General features: G+C 40.5%; 1 protein-coding gene across 6 annotated transcripts in view; it reads left to right on the forward strand.

Moving 5' to 3' along the window:
• Positions 1-24,405, forward strand: part of auts2a (activator of transcription and developmental regulator AUTS2 a) — a 1,241,941-nt gene that overhangs the window by 1,014,472 nt on the left and 203,064 nt on the right. The gene's annotated exons all lie outside the window — the stretch shown is intronic.

A 24,405-nucleotide genomic window follows, 5' to 3' on the forward strand; every position in this document is an offset into this window, starting at 1 on the left:
GACTCATAAAGGTGCATGTTATGATCTCCAGTAACTCAAGGGCATCAGTACAATTGGGTGATTCACTTTATGTAACAGACAATAACCAAAATCGTACAGGCGCTGAGTACCAAAGTCATAGTGAATGAACAAGGTAAGGGTCCTAGCACTGAATGCTTCTTGAAAGTGCCTTTTAATTTCCTGTGATGCTAAGGAGTCCTATAAAAGCAGAACAGAGCCGAGGTGAGGTCATTGTAGGCTAATGCGTACTAGACACCATGTCATCAAAATACTAGATGAAGTCAAAAGTGCCAATCAAATCGAAAATCAAAGTTGAAAGAGCACAAGCAAAATGGTTCTTGTGCTATCTTTAATTGTTTACCATTAACTAAAATACAAAAGATTTGTTTTGCTCTTTCTGCACTGCTTTCTTAAATAAGGAATGTGTGATGATATCTAAACACAAGACTAGCAAAGGAAATCAATGATTTAAATAACATGGCTGAGGCCAGGCATGACGAGCACAAAATAAAGGAGCTCAAAAGGGAAACAAACATGATGACATCATAATGTTGTTATTGTTGAAACCATTAAAATACACTAAGATGTGCATAGACATTCCATACATCCACAAAAAATACAAAAATGGCAAACAAGGATGCCAGAACTTACATTAAAACATTATAGTTTAGTGGCATGGCTAAGGCCCAGGTCACATTACTATGTCTTCATTTAAAAATGCAGACATTACCTTATATTTCTGAAAACAAAGCCTCAACATTGTTGTAAAATTGTAGTTTTTTGAAAACGCAGATTCTTATTGTGCTCTGATTTGTTTGTCCTTATTACGTGGGTTTTGCATGATTGGATCCTGCTCATCACATCATCTCTTTCTCAGATTGGCCACCTTTCACAGAAGAAAACCATATTTCAACACAACGGACACACAGAAGCATTGATTTCTATGCTGCTTGTTGTGTTGTTTATCTGTTGTCACATATGCTCGTCTGAGATTCACTTTTCGGGCTCATCAGATATAAACGCTACCACTCTGGGACATGATGGGGCTCTGTATTATTCTCCCTCAGCCCTGAGAAACAACCTAGTGAGGGCAATTGACTTCATCCCTCCTGGTCTCTCTGCTATAAATCTGAGACGCTCTCGGCAATGGCCATCACATTCTGGAGAGAGTAGACTACAGAACGGAGCTCACGGCCCAGTACTGACCAGAGCCTTGAAATTGGCTGATTACTTGGCTTTATTATTTTATGTTTTATTGTTATTCACTGCGCCTGATTAAGTTGTTTGGATTTGGCAAAAGATTAAAAGGTACCCCAACACTTCCTCTGTGAGCAGTATGTTTCCTCGGTCGATGACATTGTGTCTAAATTAAATTTTGTGCAGTTCAAATTCTGCATACATGCACAAAAGGTGAATAATGAATAATAAATCACTGCAGTTTTCTGACAAATCCTGTTTCCGTCACTTCAACGATTGTGCCACCAATGCTCAAGTGCCAAGTGTAAGTGAACGTCTACAGCAGGGGTGCCCAATGCATTCAAAAAAAATTTTTTTAATTGTTAGTCTATATATCCTTCCTATGGCATTTGCCACTTGATTGACATACAGGGCGGCCAGTCTGAGATCTCTTTTCTTCTAACACACTGGTCATCCCGCATGCGTGATCAAATGCGTGAGCTACTGCAGAACTCCGGCTATGTAAGTGATCTAGTTAGCCTTCCAGTTTATATCGACTAAAGAAGGGATTTAAAAAAATATATGCTTGGCGAGGGTATGGGCTGGATGTGGAATTGGAAGAGGATTTTTTTTTCTCACAGTGTCACAATCGAAGTGCGTTTGTCTGATCTGTCAATCTATCATTGATATTCCAAAGAAGGAAAATGTGGAAAGGCACTATCGAACTGACTTCCTTCCGAAAAGTGATCTGAGAAAGAGAAAGGAGAGGGAACTAAAATCGCAGTTAATCGGACAGCCATCATTTTTTCACTCGGCTGAATTCAAAAGCAAAGGCAGACACACCGAAGCATCATTCCGGGTGAGTCACTCGATCATTAAGCATAAGAAGTCCTTCCAAGATGGAGAGATGATAAAAGAGGCCTTCATTGAGACAGATGGCTAGGGAGAAATTCCTGCTGAGATTTCAGGACCCCTAGCCAGAGAAAAAAGAGTTTCTCCTTGTCATTAAACATGCAGAATACAAGCAACTTAATAACGATCAATGGCCGCTAGACTTGGCATTTTTTTTCCGATCTGACCAACATGTTGAATGAGCTTAATTTACAGCTGCAAGGAAAAGAGAACTCCATGGTCAATATGATTAGCTCAGTTAATGCTTTCAAATGAAAAATGCAACATCTGTACTCAAAGCTGCAGCGCCTTGATTTGGGGGAACATCCAAAACCTCACATCAGAGCTGGAGACTCAATGGAAGGCGTGTGCACAACTTGATAGCATACGCTGCACAGAGCAGATTGAAAATTGTCTGTCAGACTTTCACAGATGGTTTCAAGACTCAGCTTTACTTGTGCCAATCGCTACATTTAAGTGCTATCCATTTAGGGAAGATGTTGAGGGTGATTCACCCGCATCAAAAATTGCAACCCTGTTTCACCTAAAACTCTACAGTGGAGGATGAGATTTTGACACTACAGGATGACATTCAGCTGAAGTCTGGGGCTCTTGGACAGTTTTGGAACTTACAGAAGAAAAGTACCCAAACATGAGGAAATGTGCTACCTCCTTGACTGCATTATTCGGCTCTACTTATTTATGCGAGTCAGCCTTTTCCCACATGAAGATTATTAAATCCAAATACTGCAGTGACCATAAATGTATTGAATTGTTATTGTGTCATAAAGGTTATTCAGTTATGCAAGTTACGACAACATATATTTTATGTATAAAGTATACTCAGTATATATATATATATATATATATAAATATATACATTTTTAATGTAGGTAGGTCATTTCGACCTGGTCATTTTAAAAGTAGCTCGCAAGCCGAAAAAGTGTGGGCACCCCTGGTCTACAGTATATGCATTTTTAGTCATTTTAATGTGGACAGAGATACTTTCTAAAATGATGTGAAAAAACTAGTATTGACTGAGATGGTTTTGCTTTAAAAATGCCATTTTTAAATGGAAACATAGTAACGTGGATATAGCCTAAATGTATTCTGATCTTCATAGCTGGACATAATTCTTTAAAATGACAGCTTATTTCTTCTAAATGTGAGAAAAATCTTACCCCAAGTGCTTGAATCACCCTCAAAAGAACAATGGCAGCGGCAGCACTCACTAAATCAGCTACAGGGGTGAATGGCTGCCAAAGAGGGAGACTGGCAATGAAGTGAAGAGCACAGAACATCATCATTTTTTTGATCCTCCTCAAAATGACATGGATACACTGTTTTGTAATCTGTGCGTAATCTCAGTATATGAATCACTACTTGAAAATATTCTTGGCTTGACAAGGATTCTGTTTTAAGGATTTTGTTTTCATGTTTGGACCCATGCCCTATAGACCCCTGTTTAAAAATATGAGAACAGGCACAGTATTTGTTTTTAATTTAAAATTAAATTACTTAACGACAACATTTCATGTGCCAAATTAATGTATGCAATGATTGAGAACAAATAAATTAGATTTGAAAAATACCAAACTTGCTTCTAAATGCATGAGCCAGTAGGAGTCCATCTTTTTCTAACCCACTTAGTCTTGAACAGGGTAATGTGAGACAATGGAGCCTATCCCAATTAGGATAGGGTACAAGGCAAGAACAAGCCCTGGAAAGGGTGCCATCCTACCGCAGGGAGGAAAACAGAGTACCTGGAGGAAACCCACACAGACATTGGGAGAACATGCACACTCCACACAAGGAGGACACAGGACATGAACCCTGGTCACAGTGTGAGTCAACTAATTGAAACCAACAAGTTGACAAATAGAGAAGGAATCCATATAAACACAAGTTGAAATACAAATTAGAAAATCTGAGGCCAAATCATTAACAGAGGCCAAGGGTGGACTCCAAAAGAAGAAAAATGCTATCTGCTCGAGTCAGAGAGCATTGGACACATTCTGAGATGGGCTTTTACAAAATGAAGGCAGGTATGTCTAAGTCACTTGTGCCAATCCAAAGGAGTTGTGTTGAGGACAATTTCATTTCACTCAGTTGAACCTTTATCTTGTATTGAAAATTTCACAAAGAACACATTTAATGAAGAAAAGTTTAAAGAAGACATTCAGAAAGGTAGTTGGCATTTAAGCCCTGCCCAGTTAGTTGTTAAGCACTCCAATTGGTACTGTGTGTTCCTCCAACTTACAGAATTAGCAAATCATGAGGGAGTCACTGGAGCCTTTTCGTACTTAAATCTGTCATTGTTTTAATGCAGCATGTCTGTGAATGAGGAGATGGGTAGCACCATGGGGCAGTGGTTAGCGCCTAGGCTAGATGCAATATGTGTGCAGTTTATTTTCTCCGCAAATATCTGCTTCTATTTTCTCCAGGTACTTGGTTCTAACTATCAAATCTCAGACATATATAATAATTTGATTGGTGATTCTAAACTGGCCCAAATGCCCCATCAAGGAGTGCAAACTTGCATTGGAATGAGTGGCTTGAGAACATTAATCAACTAATCAATGAATACCTGGGTTTAGAAAATGAATGAATGAATGAATGTGTAAACCTCAAAAGTAAGAGCAACTTGTCTTGGCAAATTGGAGCCTCGTTGGTGCCAGCCCCATTAGTATGAACTTTTTTCATCATTAGACACAGAGGGTCAGCTCAAGTTGGATGGTTGGGAGACAAAGTCAGAGAGGTGAGATTGCGTTGGTTTGGACATGTGCAGAGGAGAGATGTTGGGTATATTGGGAGAAGGATGCTAAGGAAAGAGCTGCCAGACAAGAGAAAAAGAGAAAGGCCTAAGAGAAGGTTTATGGATGTGGAGAGAGAGGACATGCAGGTGATGGGTGTAACAGAGCAAGATGCAGAAGACAGAAAGATATGGAAGAAGATGATCCACTGTGGCAACCCCTAACGGGAGTAGCCGAAAGAATAAGAAGACATAGTTACTTATTTCCCTGCTGTACTGCCAGTCTGAATTAAAATTGAGAAACCTTGAGACATGTTCTATCCATGTTTGCATGGGTTTGTCTCTGGTTAGTCAGGTTTTCTCCCAACACTTCAAAGTCGTGCAGATTAGGTTTCCTGGTGATTCTAAATTAGTGTGGTATGAGTGAGGATAGGCATGTGTGTACACTATAATGGAATGCTACCTGTCTATGGTTTTTCCTGTTTTGCTCCCAAAGATGCCATCATTCTGCAGCTCATAGATAAGCAGGTCATAAAATGGACAGATGGATTTCATTACTTTTAATATGTTATACTTATTAACAGGTTATTACTTCCTTGATTTTCCTTGTGTTTGTTGCTGTTGCTTTAGATCAGGCTGTCAAGCTAAGATCCCGGGGGGATGCAGTAGCTGCAGGTTTTTAGTAACCAGTTATTACTACTAATTTTACACACTTCTTTTGCCTTAATAACTAGTGACTTGCTTAAATGTTGAATTCCTTTAGCGCCAACACAACAATAAAAATATGAAAAGCGAAACAAAAGATGAGCAGGTAACTCAGGAGTTTCAAACAGTCCTGGAGGGCCACTGTTTCCACTTCAAATACTCTCCCTTTTAGCTGTTAATGAAACCTGTTATTTAATTCTGTGACTTGTTAGTGTTGTCCTGTGGTGGGCTGGCGCCCTGCCCGGGGTTTGTTCCTGCCTTGCGCCCTGTGTTGGCTGGGATTGGCTCCAGCAGACCCCTGTGACCCTGTGTTAGAATATAGTGGGTTGGATAATGACTGACTGCCTGACTGACTGACTTGTTAGTGTTCTGCCACACCAGTCGTTCCAAAACTGGACTTTCTTTTTTTCTGAGATCATCATCCATCATGTGGGCCCTAAAAGTTCTCTTTTCCTCAGACCAACACTTTTTCCTTTTCAGATATTCTGTTGAGACAGATATGGTATGAAAGAGACAATTTCAGATGAGATCTCGGTTTACCTGGTCATCATTTGGCCCACTTTGCTTTTCATTAATGGTTGGCTGTTGGTTAAAGAAAAAAAATGTAACAATTTAGATGCAGTTCAATTAAAATAAAGGCAACTTTAGGATTAGTCATACGTTGGATTGAAAGTCCAGAGCTATTGCAACAGTCCAGAAACTAACTTTGACACCCCTACTTTAGATAAAGTCAGCCCATTAAACAGTGCAATACTATTAGACCTTCATTAAACTATGCTGTGCAATTGTGAACATTTCATAAAATTGGTTAAACCAAAATTAGGATAAATATTTCGACAAACTGTAAAATTAAACTAAAGTTTAAAAACTAAAACCACTCAAGTACAGAAGTGCAGGTGGCAGGTCTGTGGTGAACCATAAGCTGTGTTCCTCCTAAAGCCACGACACTAACGCAGTTGTAATGAAGATGCAGGGATGGATTATAGTTATGTAATTTAGTTATGGCAGATATTCAAAGCTAGATGTATGCCCAAAGACACATAAACAGTTTTTAGGCAACTATGACAATGATAGAAACCTTAAATTAGTATTTTACATTCCCAAATATTAGTTGCCTTTTCAAAGTGAAAAATCAGAATTGTAGCAGCTAAAATTATACTTTGATTCTTCATATTTTTATAATTTTTTAGTCATTATTGTCACATGTACAGATTACAGTGAAATTCTGACTTGTTTGTGCTAATCAGCAAGTTGCGAATCTTCTACTCTCTTGCACCATGATTAGTGGGACCAGATGGAGTCAGTCATTGAGTTCTAAAGGCCTGTGCTGACCAACTTTGTGGTGTCCTGTGTCACCTGTTCAGTCTGTCAACTTAGGCTCCAGAAAGTTCCACTGCTGTCCAAAACATCCTGCATTGTTGCTGTTCCAAAGAAAGTAGGCACCTCTTCGCATATTGACTACAGACAAGTGGTACATCTCACATCATGAAGACCTTTGAGAGACTGGTCCTGGACTATACGAGTCCTCTTGTGGTAGATGACCTCCACCAACTGCAGTTTGCCTATCGGACAAAGATTGGAGTGGAAGATGCAGTTACCTATTTGCTCCACAAGGCTTATTCTCACCATGACAAAGCTGGCAGCACTGTGGGGATTATGTTTTTGATTTCTCCAAAGCCTTCAATACCATCCAGCCATTCCTGTTAAGGGATATGCAGGTGAATGAGCCTGTGGTGCCCTGGACAATGAACTGTCCTACAGACTACAGTTTGTGAGAGTCAAGGACTGTGTTTCTGATATGAATGTGAGCAACACTGGAGCACCACAAGGAACAGTCCTGTCTCCTTTGCTCTTCATTCTGTACACCTCAGACTATAAATATATTACTAAGTCATGTCACTTGCAGAAATTCTTAGATGATTCTGCCTTTATGGGGTGTATTGATAAGGGAGATGAGACAGAGTATAAGAGTCAGGTGGAGAAGTGTGTTTCTTGTTGCAAAGAGAATTGTCTGCATCTTAACATCAGCAAAACCAAGCAACTGACTATTGATTTTTTGCTGTGTCAAAGAACTTGTATGTCCAGTCACTTTTCAACGAGTGGGTGTAGAGGTGGTCCACTCTTACACATACTTATGGGGTCACATTAATGACAGGTTGGACTGGTCTCAGAACACAAACGAACTGTATAAGAAAGGGCAGAGCAGGTTCTTCTTCAATAGAAGACTGTGTTCCTTTAACGTGGGTAGTGACATTCTTCACATCTTCTACAAATTTGTGATGGCCATTGTGATTTTGTACTCTGTGATATGCTGGGCTTTCAAGAGCGGCCCACAGTATTAAAAAACTAATTAAAAGGGCAAACTCATTTATAGGATGCACTCTTCAGTCCCCACCTGCAAACCACTACATGACCCTGATCAAGTTACTTAATATGGCAGTGCTCTAACTTTTTCAAAACTCCCATAAACAGTTACACTTTGGATCTGTACTTGTAAAGTGGCTTCTAATAGTGTTTACTATAAACAAGGTACAATATGGCAATGCCAGGGGATGGGACATTGTGGTGGCAGAGATTTGGCAATAGAAAAGAATCCATACAAACATATCCAGACTGCCAGAGCCTTCGAAGCACTTGGCTGAACACTCCCCATGGCTGTCTAGATTTGGTGTCAGGGTTAAGTGCCAGTCTCTGTTGACATGTTGTTAAGGCAGCAGGATTTGACAGCTCTCTACCTCCTTTGGATTTCTTTTATTTTCCTTCATTCACAACTCATCATGAGCTCAATGAACAAGAAGCTGAGGTAACATTTTACAGGATGGCAAAGCATGTTGCTGTTTCTTTAAGGCATGCACGTGGAGGCAAGAGCCGAGCACTACATCATCATGCAGGAGGCATCAGAGACTCTCTTCTCCGCTCTGGTGCATTATCATAAAAAGTGATTTAGAGCTGATTGATGCAAATGGCCCTCTGTTCTCTTCTATCATTAATGGCCTCTCTCAGTGGCCACAGGCAGTGATTAAAGCTGTCATTTCGAGCTGCTCATTAAAGACGGGAGCCAAGCAACGTGAGGAGAAGGCGGGTGGGGAAGGGGGAGATTGGGGGTTGAGGGGGGCTGCTATGGGTGGAAAAGGGGAAAACTGAGGAAGGACTTCTCCGGCAGAACTGGACCAGCGGCCTTCAAACTCTCCAAGTTGCCATCCAGTCGTTTTATTTTTTTGGTTGGCTGGAGGAAGCAGCAACCGAAATGTGGGATTACTTCTTTCTTTCTTTCTTTCTTTCTTTCTTTCTTTCTTTCTTTCTTTCTTTCTTTCTTTCTTTCTTTCTTTCTTTCTTTCTTTCCTTGATTTGGAGTTGAAGAATGCCCTCTTCAAGCCAGCTTGTTGCTGTAGCTCCCATACACCCATGGTGTTTTCCATTGTAAGACCAACTTTCCTCTGCTAGAAAAGTTTGATTAGACTACATGCAATTGGAAACTCACTTCAGTCTCTTGGCCTGAATGCAGATTTGCAGTCTCTGAACTCCAAAAGCAAAAGGCTAAAAAAAGACTCTGGCAGGAAAAAGAGGTGCCGATGTGATTAGGGGTGACGTGTAAGGGTAGCATCTGTGGCAAACAGCAGGATGCTCCTTCAGCTCTAATCTCTATTGTGTCTTTAAATCAGCTTATGGCGAGACAGCGTAAAAGGCGGTTTTATTTTACATCTAAGCCTTGTTAGGGTAACCCACTTCTTCATTGAAGAGAACCCCCAGCCTCCAATCCAACAGCCTCTTCTTTTATTCATTTTCTCATTCAGCGTTATTGAGAAATTTTGATGTTAACAAAATAACTTTTAATATTTCAAGCGATTAAATTTCCCCACTGTGAGTGTGTGGGCCCCTCATGGCTGGTATGGCTTGCTTTTTGTTCCAAACTCTGTGCTAGTGGGATGTGGGCTGCATGTAAGGAGTTATCAGGATCAGCTTCTGATCCAGGCGGTGCAGCAAGGAAAAGGCCAGCTGACAAAGTTTGGATGGTTAAGAGAGTGAGACAATAGAAATCCATAAACTGTGCCACTTTATAATATAATATGACAGATGTATTAAAGTCTGCTGTGGCCATGACAATTTATTATAACCACATGGCTTATTTGTTTAGCTAATAACCATTTTTGATGGACAGAAAAATTCATTTAGTCTTGGATTCCACAGCATTCTGTTAACCACTCTGGATGATTGGATGTTCTTTCATGAGGCTTGGTGAGGGGGCTCAGAAAACTCTTTCTTTCTTTTCGTCTTATCATTCCAATCAGATTTTTCTGTTTGGCCCCTGGTGCCATGCTCGAGGAGTGTTCGACTATTGGGTGGCTTTGGTATGTGAAGTATGAGGCACACAAGCACCTCCTCAAGCTGCTGTGCCGACAACTATAAACAGAGATAGAATTATTGTTATCTCTTTGAGCTTGATCTCTTGTGTAATGAATTATAAGTAATTAGTCACCAGATGCAAGCAAATTAATTACTAGCCAGAGGCAAATGGATACAAATATTTGATGGGAAATTGCTGATAATGTAATGTTGGATCTGGTGGATTGGGCCTTTAGCAATGCAAATTGAAAGCTTTATGGCGATGCTTTGTTTGGGATAGGGGTTCAAATTAAAGAAGTCTTTACAGCATAGGGCTGGCTTGAAATGGAAATTTGAATAAAGCCTAAAGGATCATAATACAGGGAGCTGGGGTCTGTTACGCCTTTTGTATAAAAGTGGAATTTGAATTAATTTGTATAATTAGCACAGTGTTGAGGCCAGCCACTGTGGCAAAAGTGTCACCTTTGCTGTGTTTTAACCGTCATATTGGCACACATCTAATGTTAGACACTGGATTCTGCTAATAAGAGAGGACATCTCTGATATAAGACACGTTTAAAGAGATTCTGTAAGAAGCCAACTTCCCCTTGGGGACAAATAAAGTTCTATCTATCTATCTATCTATCTATCTATCTATCTATCTATCTATCTATCTATCTATCTATCTATCTATCTATCTATCTATCTATCTATCTATCTATCTATCTATCTATCTATCTATGCATTTCTCTGTCTGTCTTTCCTCTATATAGTACCTTTCTATATCATTCTGCAATAATGTGCCCTTGTTCCCCTATCTATCTATCTATCTATCTATCTATCTATCTATCTATCTATCTATCTATCTATCTATCTATCTATCTATCTATCTATCTATCTATCTATCTATCTATCTATCTATCTATCTATCTATCTATCTATCTATCGCTCACAAGCTGGCACACCTATGGTAAGAAACATTTTTTAATTCTCACAAACTGGCACGCCTCGAACAGCAGACACTGGTTACTGCTTTTACACTGGCTCGCCATTGATGCCAGATGCTGGTTACTGCTAATATGCTGGCATACGTCTGGCATGATTTGTTGGCAACTGCTAAACATGCTAGTACACCTGCGACATGACACGCAATTTCTCTTCTCAAACTGGCACACTTCTGACAGGAGATAAAAGTTACTTCTTGCATGCTGACAAATCCGTAATTCCACACATGGGCTCCTGCTTCCATGCCAGGCTCTGGTTGCTGCTTGCAAGTTGGCACAGATCTTGTATAAGACACAGTTAGTGCTCTGCTCTAAAACTGGAATACCTCAGACTGGAGAAACTGGTTTCTGTTAGCATCTCCTGGCACACCTGTAATACCAGTCATTGTGCATGCTCACATACCACTAGATGGAGTTATAGTTTACTTCTCATTGGCTGGCACATCTCAGGTATAAGTCACCACTACTGGTGTCAAACAGGCACCCTTGTACGCTACCTCTAATGCTAGACACTAATAACAACTGGTAAGTTGGTATACCTCTGTTCTTGGTCACACACTGACACTCCTGTGATACCAAGCACTGGTTACCATGTTGCTGGCACACCTTTGATACGAGACACAGTTGTTGCTGGTACACTTCCGACATGAGGATATTGGTACTGCCATTGTGACAAAAAATGTGAGTACTACAGCTGTGTCCATGCTAGTGATTTCTAAATCCTGCTAAATCTGGAGAAATCTGCCTATAATTGTTCTGCACTCTGTTAAGATTGTGTGTCATAACACAACAACAAAGCATAATGTAACATTCTGGAACCCACTGTAATGGATGGCACACATGGGCTGGCATCCCAGCTGCGAAGCCAGTGCAGTGGAAGTACCTGGAGAAATGAGGCCTGGTGAATATTTTCCACCAATACTCTAGATGGCAGCATCCTTGGATTAGGAATCCCACACAGACACCCACAAGGCATGCTGGGACCTGTAGTCCCATGGGACAAACCTGTTGGGTTAGATGAGGGCCGCCAGGGGAAGCTGCTGGGGTTCACAGTCCCTACTTTCTGGTAATTCTGTTTTACCCAGAAATGCTTCCAGTGGGTTGTACCCTAGCACCGAAAATGCTCCCGGGTCTTTAATAAAAGAAGCCATTCAATCTCATCTAGGTGAGTCGAATTCGGGAGATGAGCCGGACAACACTTGCCAGGGAGGTGTCAAGGAGAAAGAGTTTGTTTTGCTGTGCTGTATTGTGCTGTGCTGTAAAAGAAGAAGCTTCTTAAAGGTATTTTTAATAAAAATATGTATTTGAACCTGGGACTGTGTCGGTGAAGCTGTGTTTGGGGTTTTGAGAATGCTGCTACCACCCCTACTGGTCACACCACATAATCCTATTAGGGTAGCAAGGGGGTGTCACCTAACTCAGGAGAGTGGAGTACAAGGCTTGAACCAGCTCTAGATGGGTTTCTCATTGCTGAAAGCAGTGAATTCTCCTTGGTAAAGTTTTCTGACATGCTAAGGGATTTGGTGTGGACTGCCCCCAAATGATATATTCACTGCTGTCCATTACATTGTGGGTCACAGCCTTGCAGGGAGAGTCATCAGATTTGTGGAGCCCCTGGCCCCACTATTTAGCTACCAGATCTAAAAATCTGACGGTCTCACAGCTGTGCTTTGGAACAATTTTTATGGCCTTCAGCAGTACTGACTTTTTTTTTTTTTTTTTAAAGCAAATTTCTTGTGCACTTTAAAGCTCTTTGTTGGACTCTGGGCATTACTACAATCCTGTAAAACTCACAGAGGGATACTTTGCTTAAAAAAAGAAAAACCTAGTTACCAAGTCATTTTACCAACTGGGCTCCAATTGCAGTGAAAAACCAGCAAGGCCTGCTACGCTATGCTTTTGAACTGCAAATAACAGTGCCCCTTTGGAGACCCATTTCATAAAAATTTGAAGCCTGTGTTTATTGCCCATTAAAGCAACCTTTATTTTATGGCAAATGTTGCAGTAATTGCCTTTTACAAAGAGCACTTTGTAACACACATGCACCGTTGAAAGAAAACCACTCTGGTATTGTCTATCGGGACTTAATGGCGCAATTAATTTTACTCCATCTGTTCCTGGGACTTTAAAAGAAAATGGATTTTTTTTTTTTTAATGAAGAAGATGAAGCTCCCGTTTGGTGTCCCACAGGCGCGGTGCAGTAAGTTTGCATTATTGCTCAGTCTGTCAGGATAGGCTTCTCTCTCCTTGGCCAACATGACAGGCCTGCCTGTCCTTGCCCTTCCTGTGCCATTTCAAATGATGAACTGCTGTTCTGTTGTTGGTGCAGGGGGGGGGGGAGGCGATTCGGGGCTGGAGCGCGATTAAAATGTCAGCCATGAATGACAAAGAGCCGCCGCCGGTCCCTGGTCGATAACGCTAGAGATAATGCCTTACTGTGGGACTAATTTGTATTGTTCTGGACGCACATAAAGGTAGCATCTAACAATGGTATTAGAACAGGAAGCGTTTATTCCCCACAGATAATTAAGAGAGGAGAAAGAACACTGAAGGGGTCTCTCTCTTGAAAGCATTCTACCTAATTTGTTTACCCTGAATTTGTAGTAAGGAAAGCTGAGTGTCGGAATTATTTTGAACACTAGACGCCTCTCATAAGTTATATTTTTGTATGAAAAGCACCTTGTCGTATTCACCTAACAGGGGCCATTTCCTCTTGCCGGTTCTGTCTAGACTGCATTTGGAACAGAGAAGGTGCATTGTGGGTTTTTTAAAAACTGGTAGCTGGGAAAGTTTTTTAAACCCCATCAGCAACAGCCATATAGATAAATGTAATAAAGCATATAGTTTTATCATGACTGAAAGTAAAATACATGAAATAAGATATGTCAGTAACGTCATGTTGCACTCCCATCCCAGAACATCCACTATTTCTGATCTCATAGAATAACTCAAATAATGGGGGCATCATCGGATCATAATAACTTGAGTGAAAGAACCTTAGATGAAAAGAGAAGAAGCAATCTAAATACAGATATTAAAAGGCAGAAAAAGACATTACTTCAAAATGAAAAACTGAACAAGAGTCATATTTCTGAAACAGTCAAAAGATCCTTTCAGTTTTAAAATTCACAAGAAAAAATCAAGTGTCCCTAAATAACATCTATCTATCTATCTATCTATCTATCTATCTATCTATCTATCTATCTATCTATCTATCTATCTATCTATCTATCTATCTATCTATCTATCTATCTATCTATCTATCTGTTGTGGAGAGCAGCCCGGACACCGATGGTTTACACCCAAACACACGTTTATTGTACATTATTTACAGATGAATGTCCAACAGCACACAACCCAGCACCCTCAGTCCAGGCCTCACACAATGCCTCTCTCTCTCTTCACCGCCTCCACTCCTCTCCTCCAAGCTCTGTCCTCTTCCACCTGACTCCAGCTGATGAATGGAGGGAGGCGGCCCCTTTTATGTTCACCCGGACGTGCTCCAGGTCCATCCCGATGAACTTTCGCCGGCACTTCCTGGTGTGGCGGAAGTGCCGGCTGAGCACCCGGAAGCACTCTAGGTGTCCATGGTAATCCTTCCGCCAGCACCTCCGGGTGTGGCGGAAGTGCTGATGTCCAGAGCTCTTCAGGCATCTGAGCGCCCCCTAGCGGTGACCACGGGCCCTTATAGGGTTGCCCTTCCATGCTGTGTTCCCGTGGTCCCCATACCAACAAGGGCAGCTGCCCTCTCCTGGTCCTTCCAGGCATCACGGCTGGGTACTGCCCCCAGCCGCTCACCACACTATCTATCTATCTATCTATCTATCTATCTATCTATCTATCTATCTATCTATCTATCTATCTATCTATCTATCTATCTATCTATCTATCTATCTATCTATCTATCTATCTAACCTCAGCCATCTTAAAGTTGAGATGGCACTAATGCAATGCTATGTGCACTGGAGCCAAGGGACTAAACTGTCGTGAGCCAGTAACAGAGAGGTTTACCCTTCTGTGACAACTCAGTAGGATCTAAGAAAGGTACTGGGAACTCCCTTCCAGGAATTACAAATGGCTTTAGTTCCTGCATTGGGAATGCTACAAAAGTTCCTGATTTGATAAAAGGTCCCTTTTTCCCCGTGGTTGGAAAGCGATTGTTGTTTCATCTAGACCTACCATACTCCCTCACCCCTACCTTCACATAAAAGGAGAGGTTTGTTATGTTGTATTGCTGTAAACATGGAACCATGGCATTCTGTGAGTGCTAGGGGTGCCATCCAACTCTCCTCCTGACAAAAACATGCAGTAGTGCCATTTTGCTACTACCCTCATCTATATTACAAAATATGATATACAGTAGTAAGTGTGTCTGATTGTAATATTAACAATTTATATTTTGTACTTTGATCTAAATTGGAGCAATGAGTTAATGGTTGTGCCCTGGAATGGATTAGCAATTCATTTAAGGCTGTTTTTTTCCTTGTGCCCAGTACTGGCAGGGTAAGCACCATCTCCCCATAATCCTGAACTGGATAATTCATGGATAGATGTGTGGATTTCATTATTTGTGATTTTATTGTGCATCCCAGGCAGAGCCAGCTCTGACACACTTTAGATGTAATAATAGGCGTGTGCTGCCCCTGGCACTTACTTAGTCACACTTCCCAAACTAATCGTTTTGCTCCTCCGTAGCTCATCTGGAGAGCCTGAGGTCCTAAGCTGAGGTTTAGGCAAAGACTGACCTTTAAAAACAATATGTTTCATTCTATTATGTGTGTTAAGTCAGGTTTTGTGAATCAAGATGATTTTATGCTGTTTCATCTACAGGTCAACTATAACTCAATTTTGTATGTTCTGATGGAATTTTGTTTAATCAATGCCTTTAAAATATAATGTGAGATGGTGTGTAAACTGTAGCCAACCAAAAGCATTGACACACAGTTTATAATAGAGAACTTATTGTATTCTTTATAAAATATGACAAATGTGTTTGTATATCAAGTCATCATTCTGGATATGTGGTGCTCACAGGGCACACTATTTCAAGTTGTTTTGCAGGACATACAAGAATACAGTTTAAAAACAAGAAAGTGCAGTACACGGTTATTCAAACACATGCAAATCACTGGGAATGCCTGCAGCAGTAAAAATAAACTGAATGTGCACCCAGGCAGGAGGAGTGTAGACGGGTGTGTGGTTGGCAGGGGGTTGCCAGTTTTTCAGATAGCCCTTGCATGTCACAAGCCACAGTAATGAAGGTGAAGCCGTTACTGGCAAATGGAGAGACAGGGTGGTATGGATAGGCAGGGTCAGCCAGGGAGTAGTACATCTCTTCTCTTTGATGGGTGCCCTAGTAGAGCAGAAGAACAAAACAGACTGTAAGGTTGTAACCAAGTGAAACATCTCCACGTAGGTAGACAGCAGTGCTAAGATCCCACTTAAGGTAGACGGGACCACGCTGTCCTAAAGAGAGCGCCAAAGCTGTTTTGCAGGCCTGGGTCTTTAAGGTCATGTGAGAGATACCAAAGTTTACCAACCTGAAGTACTTAATGGTAATTACGTTTACCCCTGGCAGTGAAAGTGAAGCCCAAATGGAGTTTAAGAATAACTCACTGGCAGCACCAGAATGAGTTTACAAGGAGAACTGAGACAAATGCTCACTGGCAGAATAGAGGGCGTTCAGAAGAGAAAAAGATTTAAAATTAAAGAGGTTGTGAGAAAGAGAATGCTTTTGGTGGTACTTTAGAGATACAAAGGTGGGGAACCCAACCTACTGCAGGCAGCACTTAAAGATGTCTGTAATGGTGGCCTACAGCAGACGGAGGCAAGTGTCTGACCATCAGTCCAGTGGATACAATGAGTGAATTCTCTTACCGTTATGTAAGTATGGACATTTGAAAATGCTTGATTTGAACCTTTCCATTGGTGAAGCTTGAAAAGCAGGGGGCCATAAGGTCAAGAGAGAGCTGGAAAATGAGGTTTTAAAAAAAGGGAGCAGGCCAACATCTGAGGAATGCAGACATCTGCTAGGTTTATTCACAATAAACAGTGGTCAACTACAGTACTAGAATTAGCAGATTTGGATGTCACTATGCAAGTCCTGATGAGTCTCTTTTTGTACATGCTGCATATATCCTACTGTAGGCAGTTTATACTGCATATAAATATACAAGACTGTCGAATGAATGTGGAAATTTAATATAAAGACATGTTGTGTTTTCATTATCTCCATGGACAGGCAAGCATTGGAGTTATTTGAGATTTCAATTTAGATCACAGGTCAAAATAACTTAAAGATGCTGAGTCTCAGTAGATTTTGAAAAGGCTTATAAGCTCTGCTTTATATCAGTACGCACTTTGCATGCTTAAAATCTTCCTGAAAACCGTCAACATTTATGAGCCTGTCATTTCTCATTCAGGCTTGTAAACTTGCAGCAACTGGCAGACATTTCCTTTGTAGATATTTATTTTACAAAATGAACACATTAGACTTTATTTTGAACTGATCTGCTCATTCACACTTTTGTTTGTTTTTGCTTCATTATTTGCTGTGTATGGGGTTTTATGACTTTACTAATTGACTGATTAGTTGGTCAAGCAGTAGATTATTAGAAACCATTAAAGAAGAAGACCAGAATCAATGAAAGAGGCAAATAGCACATAAACAGCAGGAATCAGACAGAGTTACTGTCATGGCGACACTGACCCGCTAGTCCAGGACTAGAAGAAAATGGGAACTCCTTAGCTGAAGCAACCCCGTCATCAGCAGAATAGACTGGGTGAAGCTGGTAGTGCAGCTAAAAGGGATAGTTGGAGCACCAAACACTCAATATATTATACATTGGGTGTCTCTGTTTAAAAAACACTTTATTATACAACTAACACAGAAATTAATTTTAGTCACCATCAAAATACTCCCCTTGAGAAACAATACACTTATCCCAGTGCTTTTTCCATTCCTGGAAAAAATTCTTGTACTTCTCTTCTGTTAGTGTGTATGCAGTCCTTTTCTGGATTTCACAGTAGCAAATCATCTTCCCTTCAGTCTCAGTTTTAATATCAGGAACAAAAAGAAGTCATGTGGGATGAGATTGTGGCAAATGCTGGTAAAGTGAAGCAACAACCAAATTGTTTTTGGTCAAAGACTCTTTGGACAATGCAGTGTGTGCAGGTGTGCTGTGATGGTGCAAAATGTAGTTTTGTGTGCACCATTACTTCAGATCTTTTCTTCCAAATGCTTTCCTGCAGATGCCTCAGAGGTTCAGTGTAATGTTGCTGTTTAACAGTCTGCTCACTGGGAAAATCTTTATTAACCATCTGTAAATTTGTAAAAAATGTGGTCATCTTGATTCATCCATTCATTTCTAGTGAAATGCAATGCAGTGTTCACTAGATGTTCAAATCATTCTTTATACAGCTTTCAGTTAATCCAAAATGCTGCTTCAAGAATTATTACAAGAACAAGAAAATACGAACACATAACTCCAGTTCTTAAATCCTTATAATGGCTCCCGGTTAAGTTTAGGGATTTCTCTCTGAATTGCCTTTCCCAAGATTTCTTCCATTTTTTTCCCTATAAGGGTTTCATGTATTCTTAAGAAGTCAAGGCTATGAAAAAACAGGGCCTCTTAAAGACCATTGCGGCACTCCTTCTACGATTTTAGAATATACAAAAAATTAAATTGTTGTTGTTGATGTTCAGCATGACCTGACATGCTTTTTTCAGCTTGGAGAGAAAAATTCACCAAAGCTATGCACACAATTGCAGAATAATTGTTAAAAATTTGCACTCTTGACTCAGCACAATACCATTCAATCATCTTCTTCTTCTTCTTTCGGCTGCTCCAGTTAGGAGTTGCCACAGCGTATCATCTTCTTCCATACCTTTCTGTCCTCTGCATCTTGTTCTGTTACACCCATCACCTGCATGTCCTATCTCACCACATCCATAAACCTTCACTTTGGCCTTCCTCTTTTCCTCCTCCCTGGCAGCTCTATCTTTAGCATCCTTCTCCCAATATACCCAGCATCTCTCCTTTGCACATGTCCAAACCTATGCATTGTCACCTCTCTGACTTTGTCTCCCAACCGTCCAACCTGAGCTGACCCTCTAATGTACCCATTTCTAATTCTATCCATCATCGTCACACCCAGTGCAAATCTTAGCATCTTTAACTCTGCTACCTCCAGCTCTGTCTCCTGCTTTCTGGTCAGTGCCACCGTCTCCAACCCATATAACATAGCTGGTCTCACTACCGTCATGTAGACTTTCCCTTTCACTCTTGCTGATACCCGTCTGTCACAAATTACTCCCGACACTTTTCTCCACCCATTCCACCCTGCCTGCACTCTCTTTTTCACCTCTCTTCCACAATCCCCATTACTCTGTACTGTTGATCCCAAGTATTTAAACTCATCCACCTTTGCCAACTCTACTCCCTGCATCCTCACCATTCCACTGACCTCCCTCTCATTTACACACATGTATTCTGTCTTGTTCCTACTGACCTTCATTCCTCTCCTGTCTAGAACATATCTCCACCTCTCCAGGGTCTCCTCAACCTGCTCAAGACTGTAATCATATGACACCTAGTGGCATAGTAAATAACTACACCCTACTCTCATGCTATTGTCCAATTCCGGGAATTTATGAGTCCCCCTTGTAGGATGAAGGTGATAGAGCTGTGGATGCAGACTCTAGGGGATCCATTTTCTAAGGTGTACAGTGACGTAAATAAAGTCTGCTGGGTGTTGTAATTGTGGGTGATGCTGTGGTGCAGTTGTTAGTGCCGCTGCCCCACAGCTTTACAGTCCCAACTTGAGCACCATTTGTGTGGAGATTTCATGTTCCTCCTATTCCCTTGTTGTTGTTTTGTCTGCATAATACCACACCCCATAGACATGAGCTTTTAGCTAAAGTAATTGGTTAATTTAGATATGATTTCATGAGTGTGGCCTGCAGTGTACTGTTGCTCTTCTCTAAGGGTGAATCCTTCCTTGCACCCGATGCTATGGGAGCAGGCTGCAGAAGGATGATCTTGTAAATGGCTCAATATAGGTCACATTCTGAAAAGAGAAGGTTATACAGATGGACAAATGCCACAGTCATTCACAGGACCTGAAGAATTGTCAATACTGTCATCTAAAAGTAGATTCAGATCCCATAAAAGCAGTACAATCCCAACAGTTCAGTGAGAGCAACAATGATGTTTTTATTATGGCCTCCTTCCCCCAACCCATTATATTAGAAGTTATAATTTCCAGATACCTCCAAAATGTAGCAGCCCACTGGCAAAGTTCTTTCTTCTATTTACCTTATTTCTAGCACGCACACACAGATCCAGGCTATTACTTCTCTTTCTTTTATCTAAAGAAAAAAGCTTGTAAATTTTTATTGCATTTTTTGTTTGCCCTAATGCAGGAAGTCTGGCCCAGCTGGGAGCGATTACGTTTCAAATCTTCTTCTAGATGTCCGATCCGTGGTCGTTATTAAAGATGATCCTGCGCCGCGTGCTTATTGACAACAGAATACAAAGCAGACGTCCAAGAGACATCAATAAGCAGCACTTACACTGAGTAATAAAATAAAATAAATCTGCTGGGTTTCACTTTCCACTTAATCCCATCTGAACCTTTTATTTTTTTAAAAGCTCTGAAGTGAATTAAAAGTTGGACTCCTTCCTGTCTGCTTTCTTTCGTTCTTTCTTTAAATTTGAAGTATGAGCTCATTGTACGCATGTCACCCCTGTTGTCACCCACTGATCAAATACAAAAATGGTGCCCTGCCCTTAGCTTTCATTGTGGCAGTGGGGACTTGTTGTCAGAGGGTCATAGGCAGGAAGACACAAGCTTGTCAAATGAATGGAAATTAACAATCCATAAGAATGAATCTGAGAAAACCTTCTGCAGTCCAGTTGCTGGAGTGATGTTTTGAAACCACTTACCTTCAGTTTTGTTCTAGTGCGTCATTTAATCCCACTACTACCAGCCCTGTACCCATCCCTTGTTCATCCAGAGCCCTAAACTATGGTATATGAAGAAGACCAATGTAATTTCTGTTGAAGAGTACTGTATATATTCACGTAAAAGTCGGGTCTTGGAACCTGAAAAATCGATCATAAAATCAGAACTCGACTTATAGACCCGTTCAAAAATACGACACTTAATTTTTTTTTTTGCATCTTCTTGCCTCCTCCAAACTCGCATCAGTTTCTCTGGCACATTTACCAATTTCTTCACGACTTCAACGACATTTAATTTAAAAACCTCTTCATATTTTCTTCTGGTTGAATACTCCATCGTAGATAAGGGATGCTCTTACGATAAAGGTGTATGAGGGTGTGAGATACAAAAAACACAAAACAGTGCAAACATCGCTTCAGAATAGTTTGGGTATTACCGTGTGGTCATGTAGGAACAATACATAGATAAAGAAGTCAGTGTGCTCTGTGGTTACTCTCTCAGGTGGGCGTTAGCATATCATAATCTCTTGCACGAATAGCATGAGTTTTCCGCATTCGACTTATACGACTGATATTATAAAATACAGGAAATTATAGGGTAAAATCAAGCCCCGACTTATCTGTGTGAGAACTTAAATGTGAGTATATGCGGTATTTTCTTCCCAAAACTTTACTACAAAATTTTAATCAAGATTTAGAATACAGCAATCAGTGGTCTTGAAAGTATTTGGTCCTCTACACATATCTAAACAAGTGAATATACATTATTCACAGTATGTTGAAAACACAGTCACCCTGCTTGAAAAATCAAGAGGCTGCTCCCACAAAGAATTGTGACGGCAGTTCCATGTGCAACACTTGCATAAAGATACAGTCAAGCTGTATCTTGTATCAGCTGTCATGACCCTGGTGAATTTATGGTTAAGTTGAATTCACTTTATACCCAGAAAGATGCCAAAGACAAAAAATACTTCTAAGGTGCATCTTGTGTTTGAAGTAACTAAAGGGTGGCATGATGCCACATTTAATACTGTAGTCTGCTTTTTTCACAATTCCCAACCTGATTAATGCTAAGGAAGGTCCCAGATGTCCCAACCTGTGTTATATTTTTAAATGTTATTTCTTCTGGCGGCCATCTCGTGTGCCTTGATTGCACCGCAGCTTGTTCCAGTTGCCAGGGTAACCCTTTCTGTCGTTGTTGGGTGGTGGGGGCGTGGCTTACAGGGTCATCACTTGCTAGTAATTGGACTAGTGTATTTAAATAGCTGCCCACTTCACCGTGTGTATATCCGAGGTACAGATAAATAACCTTTGCTAAACCTATCAGAAATATTTCTTGTTTTCTGGATTGATCTCTTGGGTTCCTGACTTGCATTTTGCCCTTCAGACCTCGATTTTTGCCTTGTTGTTTAGCTCTGTTGTTGTTTAAAAATCTTGTTGGCTTCCCGACATTACAACCTGGACATGTCAACAGTGTAAAGTTCTCTACACGTAAATTAATTTTCTTGGCTGATTTTGATTAAACTTATTTTTATTAATTAGTTGATGGCATTGTGACCTCGTCCACTCCAGGAAAGGCCCCCTCTGTTGGTATGACCTGTAGGATCTGGCTTTTGCACTAATAATGTCACCTGCCTGATATACCAGGTTTTTAATTTAAAAATGACATTGTAATTAGTGGACAGCACAGCATCACAGTCCTGGGTTTGAATCCTGCATCTGGTTATCATCTATGTGGAGTTTGCCCATTTCTTTCTGTGCCTCTGTGGGATTTCTTCTGAGCAGTCTGGTTGACTCCCACATCCACAAAGATGTACAGGTTAGGTTAGCTGGCAGCTGTAAATCACCCCAGTGTGACTGCAGTTGTGTGTGTGTATGTGTGTAAGATTGGGCCCTGCCATGAATTGGTCCCATGTCTGGACTGTCCTGCCTTGTACCCAGTGCTGCTGGGATATTCTTCAGACCCACTGTGACCACTAATTGGATTAAGTAAGTTTGAAAGTGCATCCTGTATACAGGACAGACAAGTCAGGAAATTGCCTGGGGCCCTGAACTGGGAGGGGGGCCCTGAAGGCATCTGTTTACATAGGTACTCATTGCAACGATGCATCTATGGAAATTCCCCTTGAAGCATAGCATTAAAACACTACAACGAAACAGTCGGAAGTCATTTAGGGAGAACCCCAATCTCCAGTGCTAGAGTTTCAGTGTTTGTGATGAGTGGTACTTTTTTTTAGTAATGTTAAATGTAATCAGAGCTGAATTTATAAAACATGAAGAACGTTTACCCTTCTGGAAGCAAACAGTAGATTGACTCAGTTTGTTTAGACAATTTGGCTATTTATGATCTGGCTGCAGTCTCTCGAGACTGCACTGCAGTTCGTTAGTGGGTAACAATGAAATGGGGTTCTAAGAAGTCAAAATGGAGTCCTTCAGCAGTCTGCACTCTTCCTGTCACTGCTGCCACTGATGAGAGACGTTTCCATCTTTAAAGCTGTCTAAATATTACTTGAGATCTACCACAATCTGCAGTAGCGTGCAGAGTTCAAAGAGAACATAGCAGCTACACTTGCTGGAGCCAAAGACCGCAAACTGCAGTTTTGAAAGTTACAGAAATACCTTTACAAGACTTTTTTTTTTTTAAATCTCTTTTATATGCCTTTTTTATTTTTTTTTAATAATTCAGTATGCAATTTGTTTTTATTTTTCATTTCCATGTGCACCTTATATTTATTTACATTTTTTACTTTATTTATTTAGATTTTTAAAACTTTGTTTTCTCTATTTTTATACAAGTGTTGAATTTATTGCTGTGTTTTATTGAATCTGTTTCTTACAAAATTAAAATAAAACATGTATGTTTATTAAAATCCCTTTGTTGATCTTATTAGTTTAGATCAGCTGTCCCCAACTCTGCTCCTGGAGGGATGCAGCGGCTGCAAGTTTTCATTCTAACCGTTTTCTTAGTGACCTGTTTTTGCTGCTAATTAACTTCTTTTGAATTCATTTTAATTGACTTGCCCTTGAAGACTCAAACCCTTTAATTGTTTCTTTTCCTTAATTAGCAGCCAAACAATAATGAGATACAAAATGAACCAAAACATGACCAGCAAACTGTGTCGATCATACAATATCTGAAAATAAAGAAAGATGAAGGTCTCAGGAATGTTGATCTGCTCAGGTCCCCTAAACACTTTAATGGTGCTGTTCTTAGAAAAGAGAATATCAACAATTTCGGAGATGTTTGCTATTGCACAATGAGAGTAGCAACAAGCCATGGACTTAAATAATGGGTTTAATTAACAACAAGAATTATCTCCTGATTAAGCAACTAGTTGGAGTGAAATTAGTTGGAATTTAAAGCCCTGACTTAGTTGATCTTCTGTTGGCTCCCTCACTTCACATTTTATTTCTGTTTGGGTGCCGTTTAAGGAAAGAAATTAAGCAATTCAGTAGAATGATGAAGGAATTCAGGGCAACAAATCTTGAAAACAAGTCAATTACAATAAATTCAAAATTAATTAGTTAATTAGCAGAAAAAAACAGGACACTAATGAAGAAAAAGTTTAGAATGAAACCCTGCAGCCAC

The sequence above is a fragment of the Erpetoichthys calabaricus genome, chromosome 8 (genome assembly GCF_900747795.2).
Source record: "Erpetoichthys calabaricus chromosome 8, fErpCal1.3, whole genome shotgun sequence".
Taxonomy (NCBI): Eukaryota; Metazoa; Chordata; class Cladistia; order Polypteriformes; family Polypteridae; genus Erpetoichthys; species Erpetoichthys calabaricus.